Source organism: Quercus lobata, chromosome 2, assembly GCF_001633185.2.
Source record: "Quercus lobata isolate SW786 chromosome 2, ValleyOak3.0 Primary Assembly, whole genome shotgun sequence".
Lineage (NCBI taxonomy): Eukaryota > Viridiplantae > Streptophyta > Magnoliopsida > Fagales > Fagaceae > Quercus > Quercus lobata.
In genome coordinates, this window is record NC_044905.1 from 86604939 (window position 1) to 86623417 (window position 18479).

An 18479-nucleotide genomic window follows, 5' to 3' on the forward strand; every position below is an offset into this window, starting at 1 on the left:
ATTGTGCATTTGTGCTTTTAGAAGGATCGAGTTAGGTGGTGAGTCATGACTGGGGAGGACTGGAGGAGCCTCTACGGCTTTTGTTATATTGGGGGCCCAATATTATACCACTCTTTGTTCTCAATCTTTTCCTTCAATTGGCTTATTATTTCTCATTTAGCCTTTATAGCAAAGATTTTTTCCTTCATTTTGGAGGCTTACTGTTTGAAGAGATTAAGAATGCAACTGTAAGAAGATTTTGAAAGGTGTACCTAGCTAGATGTTGTCTTTGACGTGGTGGATGGAAGAGAGGTTAAGATTAAAGAACTTAAAAAAAAAAAAAATAAAATCCAAAACGAAGGAACAGATATTATGGATCTTCTTCTTGTATTATTTCTATAGAACTACTTGATGTGCATGAAATATAAACAATAAAGTACTTCCATATCTACATATTTAGCCTTACTTTTATGCTATTTTGTGATTGATTATATATTTTCTTTGTGTTGTAGGTAATAAGGACTTTACATGCAAAATGGGGCTAGCTAGGCGTGAATTCAAGAGAAGACCAAAAATTAAAGAATAAGAAGAAACCTGGAGACGTGAAGTGCAAAGAAAGAGAATCAAAGAAAATAAACGAATAAGAAGAGATCTAGGCGTGAAGTCACTTAAGTATAGAAAGCAAAAGAATAAAAAATAAAAGCATAGGAGTGCTTTTGTGGATAAGACATGTACAATGGGCTTGATTGCATGTTTGACGTGGGCCTAATTAATTCTTCACCGAAACACATACCTGGGACTGGGAGTTCTAACAATGGGCCACGTTGGGATCTTAATAATAAGGCTTTAGGTCAGCCGCATGTGATAGATGATAAATGAGCAAAACAAAGCAATACAAATCTGACGGGGATTAGGAGTGGTTTCCTTTATATAAACCTCTAGGTCAGTTTGTAAGAGAGGAAGCCACTGCTAGGGCTGTGGGCTGAATGTATGAAATATTGCGGCTATCTCTTTTATGACAGTTAATTTTAATTATTTTTTTAGCTTAATGTTTAGTATTTTATTTTTGTGTTTTTTTTCAATTACTATGAGTAGTTAAATTTATAATTAAGGTTGAGGATGAATCCTTGTTAAAGATTATCAGTAATATTTATGTAATTTGATTTTTCCCACAATAGTTTTTCTTTAATGATTTAAATTGTTTTTACTTCATATCAATTGACTAAGATGAGATTCTAGATATGAGTTCAATCATTTTTTTCTCATGATTTAGGATTTATCTTAATTAATTGAATACTTGGTTTATTATTTCTTGATCATAAAATTGAATATCTCTTGTGATTTGTTTGTCAATGGTACAATTGATAATTTGATTTTATACTTAAGAAGTGAAGAGGAACATGCTTTTGATTTTTAAAATAAGGATTTTAATGATAATATTTTCCATAATAGCAATATTGATTTCTAGATTATCATGTAGTGAGTTGGGAAAAATTAATGATCATAAATATATGCTTATATAAATTAATAAGGCGGATTCCAAAACCTTAATTCATTTCTTTAGATTGTTTACATCTCTTTACTACTTTATATTATATCTTTGCGTAGTTTAATTATTTGTTTAGTTTATATAATTGCAAACAACCAATTTTTATTAAACTAGATTAGGATTAATTTGGTTAAAGTTTAATTAATTTTCCTACATTCATTCTAGTCCCTATGGGTTTAACCTCGTTCTTGTCAAACTATACATCAGTACGGTTCGTACACTTGCGAGTACTTTAAAATTTCACAACACTACTTTTTTTCTCTACTTCTATCGTTCCTGACTTCTTTTGCACTGTGTGACTATCTTCTTTACTATCTGTTAGAGTTGTTTTTAGTGTCTTTACGTTATTTCTTTCATCAATTGTCTCTATTAGGCTATCTTTTTTACTATTTTTTATATCTGTCATGTTTATAGATATGTCAATACTTACTAAGTTATTCTTTTGTCTATTAGGTTTTTGATAAAGGTGATCTATGATGAGGTTCAAATTCTCTTTCCTTTTCTAACTCTGAATTTAAAGTTTTCATTCTTTCTAGTAAGTCCAAAAAACTATCATTTTTCCTTTCTACTTTAGTGTTTGTTATAGATCTTTTCACAGTTTCTAAGGATTCTAATTTTTTATTAATCTTGTCTAACAAGTTATTATTGTGTCTATTAGTCTGTAGATTGATTTTATCTCTTGTTAATGTACTCCAATTATTTGTGCTATTATTATAGTTATAATCATTTATATCACTATTAGAATCAGAATCTGTATCATCATAATCCATATTACTATTTAACCAATTATTGATTAAATATGTCTATACATGTATAAGCAAAAAAATTAGATCTTTTTCACGTTCATTTTACAAAAAATCTTTTTCTATATTCAACGCATACTTCCTTTTGATCACAAAAAAAGAAAAAAGAAACAGAAAAGAAAAAAACAAGAAGAAAAAAAAAAAAAAGAAACAAAAAAGGTTCATACTTCCTTGTGTTCCTTATTAAAAAATATATCTATGTATGGGATAATTCAATTTCCCTTTTCCCTAATATCCAGCCCACTTGCATGGTTCTGGTCCACACCTACGACGGACACGCAATTACCTATTTGAATGCGAGAACAAACAATGGACCCAAATTTCGTCAAGAGAGGCCCGAGTAAATAGCCCTATAGTAAAACAAGAGTCTTCTAACTAGTGCGGTAGTGCCCTCCTCAGCCTGTTGAATGTTAATGCTTATAATGTTTTTATTTTTTATTTTTTTTTTAATTTTTTTTTTATAATTTTTATTTTATTTTTATTTTTTTAATATTATGAAAGATACTTGTAATGTTTAAATATTATTTTGGTGACCGTTTTATATTTATTTATTTATGGACAAAGTTTAGTTACAAAATTGGTTGTAACTTTAAACTACAACTTTACTCAATAACTTTTTATTGGAGGTGAATTTTGACAAATCTATAATTAGATTACATCTTTTTCTTATATTCTCCATACTTGTAAAAATTTTAAAAAATTAAAGATCAATAACTATGTAATCAATAAATTGTATCAATTGTAAGTTTTTGTAATTTAAAATTATACATAAAATATAAGCTTATAGATCATATAGTAAATAATATTTGATTGATACAAAATTTGACATGTGTATTAAAAGTGTAGGGGTAAAATTCCCAAAGTCAACAGTGGGCCTTGGGCCCCGCACGGAGCCCAACCATGACCAAAAGGGAAAGGGGGGACCAAGAGACTTCTGGCCCAATCCTGTTGAGTCCAGTTTGTTTTAAAAAAGACGTCCGAGGAGGAATGTCTCCTCGGACACACAAATATGGGCCTAATGTGCGCCCCCTCCACAATGAAGAACCATCTCAGACAAACTTGGGTAGTAGGATGAGCCTCACACAACAGGAAAGAGGAAAATGTAAGACGTCCAGGGAGAAGCCACAACTGCCGCATTAAATGCAAGGAAGCTACTTTTTCAGCCGCATTAATGTGGAGAAGACAGGCGAACAGTGTTATCTTGGCCAGTGCAACTCATAGAAAGATAAGGTGGATGTCCGATGGGACAGGCACTCAAGTGAAGGTCCAGATGGTTAACAAGTGTAAGGGCCTTATCAATTTAAGGAGGCTATATAAGAGAAGGAAATCCCCATGAAGAGGGGATCGGGAAATTTACAGAAAAAGAGAGAGAGAGAGAGAGAGATTAAAGAATTCTGTAATCAGAGCAAGAGAGGCACTCATATGTCTCCTCGGACCAATATCCTGTGAACATAAATGAAACATTCTCACGTTCAGACTATTGCATGGCATACAACTAATTAACGTTCACTTCGTCCAGTCCTAGTTCTGTAACCCACTCTCTACAAATTCATTGTCTAGGGTCTTTTGGGCCAGAACTGCTTACTTACTGGGCCTGGGCCCCAAAAACCGTCCCTACAAAAAGCATAAAGAACATGTAATTCAACGATTAGATTTTCAAAATATGTAGTAATATCTATTTTATTATGTAAGGTTATAGTTTAAGGCTACAATCAATTTTGTAACTAAACTTTGTCATTTATTTATTGAAATAAAAAATGTCAATAATAATGTTTTGATATATCATTTCAAGATAATATCTATTTTACAAACACAATTTTGAAAACAAATAAAAAATTTAATTACTAATTATGAAATTATAGCATAGGTTTTATCAAAAGAAAAAGGTTTGCCAAATAAAATTTCATACACTATTTCTTGGGGGGGGGGGGGTGTAAATAATGATAATAATAATAATAAAAAATTATGATGATAAACATTACATTTGTTTCTTAAAGTTTGAGGAATTTTCTAATTTCGCTCTTAGAATAACAAATATTTTGATTCTCAAAAAAAAGAATAACAAATATTCAAAATTAGAGATTTGTTCTCTAAATAGTGTAAAATCATTTTATTTAGTCCTTAGTCCTTACATAAATTTGGACATTTATTGTGCCGTTTGAAATTTTGAATAAGGCCATTAAAAAAAAAAAAATGTAAACTACATATTTGGTTTATAACCTTTAAATTGTATGTCAATTGGTTCATAATGTTTCAAATGTATTAGTTTAGTTCCTAACCTTTTGATATTGTGTCAAAATGTTCCATGTGGTTAAGTACTAGATGAAAAATACTAATATGGCTAACGGTAATATTAAAATATTATATTTTATGCCATGTAAACTGCCACATGTCCTTAAACTAAAAAAAAAAAAAAAAAAATTAATTTAGCTTATATGATCACATGGGCTAAATACTCATGAATTCAAAACTCAACTCAACTCACAATAAACCACATTTAGCAAATAGCTCAAATTTCTTGCTAATCACAATTGGGATATGGGACAACATCCCAAATTAGGAGTAGATCTCTTAGTTCTCGTATCTTTCCACAATTGACCTGTGTTTAGTAACATAGTTTGCAATCTAATTTCCTGTTTTGTAGGTATAATGAATACGAACTTCCATAACTGCATTTTCTAAGGCCGAAATCTTACCCTAAATATAGGCCTTATGCTCTTTGGGAACTTTAAGTGACCTAGTCAATTATCGCATGAATCAATCACTATCTTGGATGAAAATGTTTTGTTGGTTTCACATGGATAAATTAGCCTATATGTAAAGTTTGGAGCTTTGGACTTAAATACCAAAATATATTTCTCTTTCGAAAATGATTGGGCTATATTTTGGTGTTTCGGCTTTCTTCTTTCTTGGTGTCTTTTAATTTATTTATTTTTTAAAGAAATTTATTTTAATTTAGTCAAATGTTTTAAAAGCTTTTAATTGTATTTGCTGACAAGGAGGATGACAAAATGGTGACTTTTGCCAACCATCCTTCGGCTATTCAAGTCAGTACAAGCTCATTTCTTCAACTGACACATTGCAAATCTAGAAAGTGAAAATTCTTCCCTCTTTTTAAACATGTAAACATGGTTTTTATTTATATATATATATATATATATATATATTAAGTTGAGTTTTGAATTCTCCCATATTTGGTTCCAAGAAAGCAAAGTAAAAGAAAATTTCCAATCTTTAGTTTTTGGTAATAAAGATCACTATAAACTTTTCATAAAACAAAGAAAATATTTCTATTTTTGTAATGGCTAATGACCTAATCTTTACAATTGCTCTCTATGATCTATATGCAGCTTAATAAGAGAGAAAGATAAAAGGGCAGGAAAACTAAGTTCGTTATAACTTAACAATCCCTTATAATGTGGGATTTACTGAAAGTGAACACGTGTTTAAAAATTGAACCCGTGTTTAAGGGAAAGATCAAAACAATTTTATACAAATGGCAACGTTTCAATATTTGTTTATTGAATCTCTTCATTTTGATCTTTACCGTTGGATTGAATCAACTTCTTCTATAGAATCTGATGAGTGTATATTTACAATAGTTGTCCATAAGGCCAAGGTCGTCCGTAGTATTAAATGTCAGGTCGTCCATAATATTTGATGAAGGTGAATTTATTATCATCATCCATATTGATGGAAGATCAGAGCAATAAATGACATTTATGAGGTCAATCAGCCAAAGCGTAACGAACGAACCAACAGATAGAAGGTTGTTGGAAGTGTTTATATTCCTCCATTCACTACAGACGTTTTGTACAGAATAAAGGCAAATATTAATATGGAGAATAAAGGAGGAGGCTATAAAACCCATTAGGAACAAAGGTAAAGAGGGGTAATTATTGAGTACTCTCGAAGTATCATAAATGCGTACTCTCCCCTCTCACATAATTGTGAGTCCTACTAATTAAATTCATAGTGAGACCCACAATTCATGTGAGAGGTGGAAGTATGCATTTATGATATTTTCAGATTATTCAATAATTTTCCAGTAAAGAGGTACACAATTTCATACTCACAACTATTAGCCATTTTACTCTCTAATTTGAGCAAGTGAATCTTTTTACCTTTCTAACTTGATCATCGGAGGCCCTTTGGCCAACATCATACTGTTTTTCTCTTCCTTTGTCCATTCTCCAACTTTCTTTGCAATTAGATTGTTAGAAGAAGCCCTATCAATGTCCATCAAATAGTTGATTGTCGGAAGAAGTCTTATCATCGTCCATTTGATAAATGAGAGTACAATTGATGATTTTTTGCATCATTAGTTTGGCACCGTTTGTGGGGAACATCCTTAAGCCATCTTTTCTTCCTACTACAAAAAGTCTCTCATACTAAAAGATGGATCCAACACAAGCAGAACAGTAGATTCAAGCTCTCACAGCAAACATAGAAGAGCTAACACGACAAAATCAAGAGTTAAGGCAGCTCACCCAAACACAAAATTGGAATGAACCACCTCGTAGGGAATAAGAGAATAGGCTCCACCATAATCAGAATGATGAAGAGGTAGGCAACCCAATGAACAACAGGAGGCAAGAAATGCTAGAAGGAGAAAAGACTTGACATGAGTTGAAGATGAGCTCCGTGATATGAGAAAGGAGATGGACGAACTTAGAAGTGCAATGAGGAAAAAGACTACCAAAAGCTTGGATAATTTGATAAAAAGGACCAATGGTTTGAATCCTTTGATGGTTTGAAGGATTCTTTAGATCATATTGAATCCTTCAAGACGTTAGTGCATCTCCAAATGACACTAGATGAAGTCATATGTAACGCATTCCCAACCACGCTTAAGGGTGAAATAAGAGTCTGGTTTAGCAAAATACCTCTAGGTACTATAGCTAACTTTGAAAAATTAAGTCATTCTTTTGTTCGTCATTTCATTGGAGGGCAAAGACACAGAAAATCTATGGGTCATCTCTTGAGCATCAAACAAGAAGGAGAGTCGTTGAGGCTTTATGTGACATGTATCAACAAATAAGTGTTACAGGTAGACAAGGCAGAAGACCAAGTTATAATCGTAGCTTTCCAAGCTGGATTGGCATTTAAGGATTTCTTCTTTGCTATTGCAAATGTCCTCCAAAGACAGTAGCAAAATTATTTCACAAAGTTCAAAAATATATGAATGTAGAAGACATGTTATCTTCAAAAGGGATTACCAGTAAAGGAAGAAGGAAGATGATACTTCAGATCATCATCTAGAGAAGAAGAGAGAACATCTAAGTTTGAATTCGGACAAAGGACGAGGTCCCCCAGGCCAATGGTAATTGAAACTATTTTTCTTCTAGAATAAAATGAAGCAACCTTCTTTTGAATTGAGTTGTATTTTTTTTTAAATTACTAATTGATGAAGCCTGATTTCGCCTCGTCAGTATGATGGACAACCTGAGATCCTGTGTAAGAGAAAGCACTGAATGGATAATGGCACTAGTTTGGGGCCTACCAAGAACCCTCCGATGCTTAAGTTAGCCTAACACTCTTTAGAAAATTGTAATCTGTAGAGCAATTTATGTGTGTATTCATCTCCTTTTTACCTGTCTTTCCTGGCTTTATATAATCTTCTGTTGAGTTAATGCTTAGTATAACGTTACACTGTAGTTGGAGGATTTAATGCTTAATGATGGCCATTTAATCTTGATGTTTGCTGTCTGTAACAGACCTTTAATAGCACATTATTGGACGGAGATAACAGTTTCGTTCTTATTTATCACTCAATCATTGAATGCTGTTTGGAGTTAATGCACTTACGCTCATTTATACACTTACGCTCATTTATACTCTTACTCGTCGTTATTATGCACGGTTTGCGAGTGACAGACGACCATTTATGCGCTACCCATCACTAATCATGTGATAAGATTGTCATTAAAACAGGACAAAAGAAAGATCACTAATGTCGTGATAAATCATCATTAAAAGTAATTTTACTTTTATTGGCTTCTAGCACTATTAACTTTGATCAACTTGGGATTTCATATTTTGTGTGCCATAAGGTTTAGACCAAATTCTACTGAAATTGTAACAGATACTCCTCCTAAAGAAGAAAATGTGTGGTGGGTTCCAGTTAGTTCAACTGGTAAAGTCTCTGATGGTTGTATAAGAGATTTGAGGTTTGTTGAGGTCCAAAAAAGGGTTACAATAAAATAAGCCCAAAAGAAATGGAAGAGCAAGTCAAGCCCAAAAGAAATGGAAGAGCAAGTCAAAGCCCAAAAGAAAAAAAAACCAGGCTAAGCCCAAAAGTAACAGGAACGGATGACCCATGGGGAGATAAAAGGAAAGCCAGAGGATCCTGAAGCCCATAAAAGGAAACAGCATCCCAAAAGAGACCACGGCAAAAATATAAAGAAGCAAGGATCCCCAAAACCCTTCAAGCACAAATAAAAAGGAAGACTGAGACAGATCGGTAGAAAGAAGACAGGAAAAGAAGAAAAAAACAAGAAGCGCAAAACGACCTCTCATGACACAGACAGCAAAAGGGCCTCGGGGAACCAGGACAGGGAAGAAAGAATAGCAACGAAGGACTTTCAAAAATGGCAGAACAAGATTCCACCCAAAAACGGAAAAGAGGAATACGCCAGAAATGAGGATACCGAGAAGGGCATACCTCAGCACGTCCCAAAGAGGATGGCCGACCAGAAGCTTTCGAAGGAATCAGAACCAAGAGAAGGAAAGAATGAGAGAAAACGGCAAAGGGACTTACCAAGGCAACAGGGACAGAACATGCTCTGTTTGCAAAAGAGCAAAACAGAGGAACCCGGGATACCCAGAAAAACTCCATTATAAAAGGAGGGGACGGGTTATGAAGAAGGCAGCGAGAAAAATAGAAAAGAAGCACAAAAAAAAGAAGAAATTCTCTAGGAAGAACCATTAGAAAAATCCACCCAGAAAGAAAATACTAAGGGAAGAACAAAAATACTGTTTTCCCGATATCCTGTAAAAGCCACTACTGCACATACTCGGATTCAACAGGAATCAAACTTTGCAAGTTTTGAAGGCTGAAATAGCCATTCAAGACTGCAACTTTTGAGCTTGATTGGACCTTGTATCACGTCCTAGTGAGCTTTCTGTAATCAAACAGATACTTTGTTAATGAAATACTGCTACATAATTCCCAGGATCCCCATAGCACTATTTCTCTGTTTTATCATTTTGCTAATCCTGCTTTGTTTCCTTCTGAACTTACGTTGTTAATTTTGGTACTCCTCGATATCCTTGTTTGTTGTCTTTCTGTATATTGTCAGGAGTATTCTCTGCATTCACTTGATTCTTAAACAGCTCGTTAGCTGCGGTGAATCAAGGCCCGGTCAACCAAATCCTTCCTTTTCATTCAGGCCCAGGATCCTTGGGCTTGAGTATCCTGAAAAAGGCACTCTCACAAGGTTCAATCCCCGCTTACACCAAAACTGATTGGTGTCTTGGTCTGATAATAAAGAGCTATTATCAGGAGCGGACGCCATAGGTTGAAACTCTCTCTCAAAAAAAAAAGAAAAAAAAGAAAAAGAAAATGTGTAACAGCAGAATCTTCGTTGCATGCATGGTGGTAAAATTGCTGCACATGTTTTTCATTTGGGTGCTATTAACTTGTTGCAATGTGTATGATCATATGAATTATGAATTTCCTAATTTATCATGCATTGTAGATGAACAACAGGAGTTCATATTTTGGTTTCTTTTTTTAGCACAATTTTGGTGCCCACCATTGTGTCCAGTAAAATTACTTATTATTGTGACCAAAATTGTGCCAAAAAAGAAATTAGGGAATTCATAATTCATATGATCATACACAATCCAACAAGTTAAGAGCACCCAAATGAAAAACATGAGCATATAAATTTGATGCTCTGTGTACAACAAGCTAAATTCATAATTCATATGATCATACACAATCCAACGATTTGCGCTGCAAACAGCCAACCACCTGTTTTGGTCCTGTCAACAGGATTTCCTTTGTGATCAAATGCATCTAAGTCGATGGAATTCATGCTTTTAAGAATTAAAATTGAAGATTTATCAACTAAAGTGTGTTTCAGGTTTTTGACAATTTATCACTAGATTGTGCTTCACATTTTTTGAAGATTTATTACTAGAGTGTGTTTCAGGTTATATATAAAAGACCAGCTATAAAACACACACTATACATATTTTTTTGATGATCCATAGGATTTTAATGTTAGTTGGGTCACGAAAAGGGAGCTTAAGTAATGGAAGAGGAAACTGTACCTGTAAAACTATAAATGCTACCTGATTTGTATTTTCAGCCTTACCATAATATGGTTTAAGGCTCTGTTTTTATAATGAACTAGTTCTAGTTAAAGGACTGTACATTGCACAGTTTTATCATAAACTTATAGAGTATATATTTTCATATACAGGAATTGTGTTTCTTTTGTTTTTAGCTAAATGATAATTTCTCGAGATTTGGAGGAAGGGATAGCACATATCTTTAGGGTAGGGTGCACTCGGTGGAACTTCAATCATAAAACAAGGGGTCCTTGTAATATAAGTATGCAATCCGTAACAATTCTCAAAGCTAAAAAAAAAAAAGTACTACTATTAAATATAATGATATACAAAATAATAGAAAATTTAATGATTGATAAAGAAAAAACATCAATTTTTTACAAATAATTTATCATCAAATTTATATCAAGACATGCTTAATAATAAGCTAAAAAGAAGATTGTTCTCTAAATCAAAATTGAGAGGATGAAAGCAACGTTTCACTGTAGAACCCATGTTATAACACACACACACACACACACACACACAAAAAAAAAAAAAAAAAAATCATGTCTAAGCATATTTAATGATTGATTCTCAAACCATAGCCATATAAATTGGATAAAACTTATGGAAATTAGGTTAAACAAAAGACAAAAATACATAAAATCTATTCAATTTGATGGAAAAAAAAAATTAGAGTAAACAAATACATACCTGCAAAGTTGTAGGTAAAATAAGAGAAGAACAGAGAAAAAGAACCGTGTATGTACGTATGTATTTATATATGTATGTATATATGTATGTATGTATGTATACACACTCCACATTAAAGAAGTTGATATGAACAAAAAGTCTAGAAAAAAAATGAAAATTAAAACTTCATGTATTTGTGTGTGTGTGTGTGTGTGTGTGTGTGTGTGTGTTTTGGTATATGTTAATATATTCAAATTCTCTTTTTATTAAATTTTGTATAATTCAAGTTTTTTAATGGTCATCCTAAAAAAAATTTCTAAAACTACCATTGAAAGGTGGAACATAAAATAAAATACAAAATGTGCAACAGATAATTTGTTTTCCAAAGAATACCTGGTTGGTCAAATAAAAAAGATAGAAAAAAAAATCGTATTAAATATTCTTTAAATTAGATAATAAATGGATAAATCTTAATAAAAAAATTGTTGGGTGCAAGCTGGCACCAAAGTCCAGCCCACGTGAAGCTCCTTAATCAGCTAAGCCCAATTGATGAGGACTTCTACTTCAACTTGAAATAAGAGACACGTGGAAAGTCAACACTACATATATTCCTAGGAGTGTGAGGTGGCAGAATTGAATATATAAAAGGCATGCGTGTGGTGTGCTAAAGAGCAAAACACAAACAAGAAGAAAAAGGTGGGTGCCGCACAATGAAAAGAAAAAGGTGGGTGATGCATAGCAAAAAAAAAAAAAAAAAAAATAAGAGATAATTTTTTTTCTTTAGCCGTTAAGCATAGACAAAAATTATTGTAATTGATTTGATAGTAGTGAAATTATTTGGAGGTTGTCCTGTGATTTTTCCCTTTACAGAGAAAGTGTTTTCCACGTAAATTTTGTGTTCTTGTGTGTGATTGTTGTTTTGGATTGTTAATATTTGTGATAATATTATTTGGTATCCAATAAATGGTATCAAAGCCAGGTTAGAGGGGAAGTGATGGCCAGAGAAGAAGGCAAGGGTCCAGGAATTGAGAAATTTGATGGAACAGACTTCACATATTGGAGGATGCAAATTGAAGATTATCTCTATGGAAAGAAATTGTATCTGCCTCTTTTGGGAACGAAACCTGAAACTATGAAGGATGAAGACTGGAACCTTTTTGATAGACAAGTATTGGGAGTTATTCGATTAACTCTGTCAAGATCAGTTGCGCACAATGTTGTGAAAAAAAAGATCACAGTGGATTTGATTAAGGCTTTGTCTAGCATGTATAAAAAGCCATCAGCTAACAACAAGGTGTATTTGATGAAGAAGTTATTTAATCTGAAGAAGGCAGAAGGCACCCCTGTAGCGTAGCATCTGAATGAGTTCAATACAATCACAAATCAATTATCCACGGTGAGAATTGAATTTGATGATGAGGTTCGTGCATTGATACTTTGACCTTCTTTACCAAACAGTTGGGAAGCCATGATAATGGCAGCGAGCAATTCTGCAGGGGAAAACAAACTTAAATATGATGATATTCGAGATTTGATTTTAAGTGAAGAGGTTTGCAAGAGAGATGCAAATATAGATAATGCACAAGATCAAACTTTTGTCACAAAGAACAAGAGTAGAAGTAGAAGCAGAGGACCTAATGATCAGAAATTCAATGATAGGTCACAATCAAGAGATAGATTTCAGTTCAAGGAAACTAAAGGATGCTTCCATTGTGCGAAAAATGGTCACTTAAGAAGAGATTGTTGACATTGAAATAAGGAACAAAATAAAGGAAAATATACAAATTAAAAATAATAGTGAGAAAAATACTACAGCTGTTATGAATGATGAGGATGTTGTGGTGCTCTCTATTGAAGAGCAAAAGTGTGAGCATGTTGCTAATAATGATGATGAGTGGGTTGCTGATTTTGTAGCGCCCCACCATATTATCCCTACAAAGGGGTTGTATACCACGTACAAAGCAGAAGACTTTGGTACAGTGAAAATGGGTAATACTAGTTACTTAAGAATTGTGGGAATTGGTGATGTGTGCATTAAAACCAATGTTGGTAGCACTATGATGTTGAAGGATGTGCAACATGTTCCAAATTTAAGAATGAATGTGTTTTTTACATTGACTATGGATCGAGTTGGTTATTGTAACTACCTTGGTAATGGAAGATGGAAACTTACCAAGGGGCCATTGGTTGTTGTAAGAGGACATGCATGTTACGGTATGTACATGACTCATGTGAAGATCTGTAAGAAGAAGTTCAATGAGATTAAAGATTTTGAGAAGACTCCAAAGATGAGTGTTGCAATTAATGGTGTTGAAACTAAGAGGGTGAAATTTTCATTGCCTAATAGTGCTTCAAAAGAGGAAGTGGTAGGTGATGGAGAATATGAAGATGCTAAGGCTACATGGAATGATGATGGAGTGAAAGATCCTAGAGGTCTTGAGCAGGGGGAGCAATATCCTCCACTAGAGATTGTTGAACCTCATGAGAAGAGGACTATTGGAAAACATCATACTGTTAGCTTCAAGAATAATTGGGCTTCTGATGAGGGGGAGCCAAGAGATTGGATTAAGGATATCCAAGATGAGATTAATTATTTGAGAATGAAAGGGATTGACGTTGATGAAGTGTTCTTAGTGTTAATGAAGATAACGAAGAAGGTCAAGCTTGGAGTCGGCTTGATCGACATGGAATTGAATTCAAGAGATAGATTGAAAATCTCCTCCTATTGGTGGGCTGGAGTGGGAGATTGTTGGGTGCAAGCTGGCACCAAAGTCCATCCCACGTGAAGCTCTTTAATAAGCTAAGCCCAACTGATGAGGACTTCTATTTCAACTTGAAATAGGAGACATGTGGAAAGTCAACACTCCATATGTTCCTAGGAGTGTGAGGCGGCAGAATTGAATATATAAAAGGCATGCGTGTGATGTGCTAAAGAGCAGAACACAAACAAGAAGAAAAAGGAGGTGCTGCACAGTGAAAAGAAAAAGGTGGGTGCCACATAGTGAAAAAAGAAAAGAAAAAAAGGATTGTTACTTTTGAGAAAAATAATTGGTGTGTGTAAGAGTAAAGAAAAATAAGAGAGATTTTTTTTTTTAACCATGAGGCATACACAAGAATTATTGTAATTGATTTAATAATAGTGAAATTATTTGGATTTTTTCCCGTGGTTTTTTCCTTCAAAGAGAAAGTGTTTTCCACGTAAATTTTGTGTTTTTGTGTGTGATTGTTGTTTTGGATTACTAATATTTGTGATAATATTATTTGGGACCCAACAAAAATAGAACCACTTGTTTACATGTTGCCAAGTTTTATTTTTTTGGGCAATATCTGCTAGGTGTTTGATAAATCTTAAACTAATCTTCATCTTGCTGTTCATGTGTCATTAAGTTGTCTATTTCCATTATGTAACTTATTCTTTTTTATTTTTTTAAATTTTTTTTACAAGATAAAAATTCTACTCTAACCTAATCTAAGTGTATATGCATGTGAAGCTCTTTCCTAGATACTTGAACCCTAGCTCTTGCCCTCCCACACCCTACAAACATTTATACTTGTGGAGTAACCATCACACCAAGGGTGTGTGGTGGTCGTTATGCAACTTCTATTATAGGACTAGAATGGTTAATATCTTAGGCATTTTTACTTGCTGTATGGATTTTTACTAAATTCAAAATGAAGTACATTGACTTGACTTTTTTGAATACTAAGGTTGCGTTTGACATTGGCTTAAAATGTTAGTTTTTTATTTTTTATTATTGAGCTTATTTTTGCTTATATTCATAGGTCCTATTGCACTTTTTGGTATTATTTATGAGTTCTACTGTACTATTTCATTTACTTTTTAGTTTTATCTACAATATTTTCCAAGGGAGTCAATCTCGTACCGGAGACTGTACCAGTTTGACTAGTGGAACGATATATTTCGGTAGTGGTCAATACCGATATACTGTTTCGGGTTTACCGCCATTTATATATATATATATATATATATATATTATAATAAATATAAAAATTTACCATAAAACATTACCTCAATTCAGAATAAATTATTTATGGTTTTAGACTTTAGCATAAAAAAAAAAAAAAACAGAAAGCTTAATTGTTCATTGCATACTAAGAAAACAAATAATACTAATAAGTTAATGCAAGTAAATTACTATTCTGCCCTTACAAATATTCAAAAATTACAAAACTAAAAAAAAAAAAAAAAAGCTTTTTTCTGTATCGGCTAACACTCGAAATTGGCCGGTATGCCTGGTACATGGCCGGTATACTCAGTATTTAAACCAGTATGAAACGTTGGTGTTTTGATACCGGTACCAGTACAGTGTCGACGACCTTGGTACTTTAAGCAAAAAATTTTCAGTCTCAGCTAAATAAACTGTTCTTAAACAGACTCTTAAATATGATTGTTTGGATCTGGATTTTTGTTACTTGACTGTTATGGTCCTTCACTGGTAGATAGGTGTGTTTTGAAGACTAGAAATATGCAGGATTGGTTTAGTTGGAAATACTGAAATACAAAACCATGCATGTGGTTTCAGGTCCAACCTTTACAAATTATCCAGTTTGGTGAACTACATTAATTTTAATTGTGCAGAAATGTTTCCAAAAAAAAAAAAAAGTTTTTTTCAATCTTTACAAAATAGGTATTTCATTTTACAATGACCTATATTTTCATGCTACCCTTACAAAAAAAAAATGTTTTATATTATAAGTCTTATGAATTAGTTAAATCATTGAAATTCATAATTTGGTACATGGCCATATGTCTATGCATCTCCTAGACGCATGAAATAATAATGATAAGGGTGAGTTTTTATTATTATTATAAATATAACGTAGTTTGGCTAAAACTCATTGATTTAAACTTTTAGATTATATTAATTACTCAATTGTAATCTCTCCAAGGCTTTCTCTCTCCAATGACATAAAATAAAAATACCCTCCCGCATAGTTAAATTCACCATGTCATTATTTTGTCGGCTTTATAGTCTTTAGGATCAGTTTTATATAATTTATTCCATTTATTCAATTTTTTTTATTAAATAGAATCCACATTATTTTAACCATAACACGCACCGCACGGAGCTAGTTAATATTTGCACATCAAAAATATCAACAATTTCAAAATTTGAGATTTTTATTTTTTATTTTTATAGAAAGAGTGGGTTTTATTTATTATAAAATAAGACTAGTACAACATGGTTTGTTCACAGGCCATCTACGATAGATGGCTAGTTTCAAAAGGGGCCATATGGCACTCCTTAGGAGTACCTATTTGCAAAATGTGTCAAACATATTCACATTCTACAAATTTGAAAAATGGTCATGTTCTTCAAGTCGGTTTCCTTTCTCCCATCCCCTCTTGGCAAGTCCGTTCGCAACTTCATTTACCATATCACATACATAACATAAATAGAGCACGAAATTGAGGATCAAATCACTCATAAAAGTATAATTTGACCTCACACATAGTTAGATACTTTATGATGATTAAGCCCCTAGTTCTCCTACACTTCATTATAAGTTGAAAAATACCATTATTTGACATTGCAGGTCTCCTAGGATAACTCTGTACTCTATTATTTACCTGAGAGAGAGAGAGAGAGAGAGAGAGATTACTTCCACACCCACACACACACATGAACTCAAAGTTAACCCATAAATAAATTCTCAATGCTATATCATAAATTTAGCTTGGATAATCATCAATCATTGCAATGCAAGAATACTTCCAAAGGATCGTAGTGTAGTACTCAAATGATTGACAAAAAGAGCAAATGAGAATCAAAGTAATAGAAAGACAAAAATGCTTGTGGCAATGATCCCACTATGAGCACCAAAGACTGGGATGTTCCCTAAAAGCAGTATACAACATCATGAGGGGGACGACCAACAATTTTAAGAATAATAAGGAACTTTTACAGATGCATATTCATCAGCAAGTTGGACCTAGTGTTTGAAATCTAATTTGTCTTCCTAGTTGAAAGAGACTTCTAGTGCAAACTTTTTAAAGGTAAAACAATTAATTTACATATCATTAACCACTTTTAAACTCGTCTTTTCCCTTTATTGACATTCTTTTTGCTATCAAAGATAAGTGGCTCCGTGCTGACTGATTAGGGTTTTCATCTTCGTAATCATTATCCAGTGGAGACAAGCAAACCCACTAACCCAATCGAATAGTTACAAGAAGTAGACCCATCTACCTCAAAAATTTACATGAGTGCTAGAAAAGTCCTTAATCTATAAGATAAAGTTAACAGAACAAATTCCCTTTATTGACATTCTTTTTGCTATCAAAGATAAATGGCTCCGTGTTGACTGATTAAGGTTTTCTTCTTCGTAATCATTATCCAGTGGAGACAAGCAAACCCACTAACCCAATCGAATAGTTACAAGAAGTAGACCCATCTACCTCAAAAAATTTACATGAGTGCTAGAAAAAGTCCTTAATCTATAAGACAAAGTAAACAGAACAAATTCACTGAATTTTTTATTAATGAAATAACTTGATGTCCAGTGGACTATAGCCTCCAATTTATATAGAAAAACCTTAGAGATGTTAAGAAAACCATAATTCGATTTAGGCATGAAATTCGACTAAAAAATGGAAATTTTGCCGGAAAGAGAAAAATTGAGAAAATTACAAATAGTAATATAACGGACTTTATAGGAAAATGCTACAAAACTTATGGAACCTTATTCTAACTTATAAAAATAAAAAATAATAATAGATACAAAAATTTTCATAAATAGCAAATAAAGGCCTATATTAAGAATTGGTAAAAAACAACGTATATAGTTCACGGCCAAAAGCTGTGACCATTGCTCACTCTCGATTATTGTTTTAGATCACCAAATTTCATACAATTATACCTTTGACATCAAAGATTTTTACTACTACTTTTATTCTTGGAACCTTTTTCTTTGCTATATATGACAATACAAAAGGTTTGGTTGCCAAAAGTGTGTCTTGGTTCCGCGTAGGTGATTTGCTCGTGTCCTCTGAACTAATTTTAAACTTGGTTGATGCTCCTCGGAAGGAACTCACCGAGTCTTGATTTGAACTCAGTTAAACAAAGAAGAAGAGGTAGAATGAGATTTTTTTTTTTGGTGAAAAAAGATAGAGTAAGCAATTGGGAATGGGTAGATAAGAGGCAAACTAA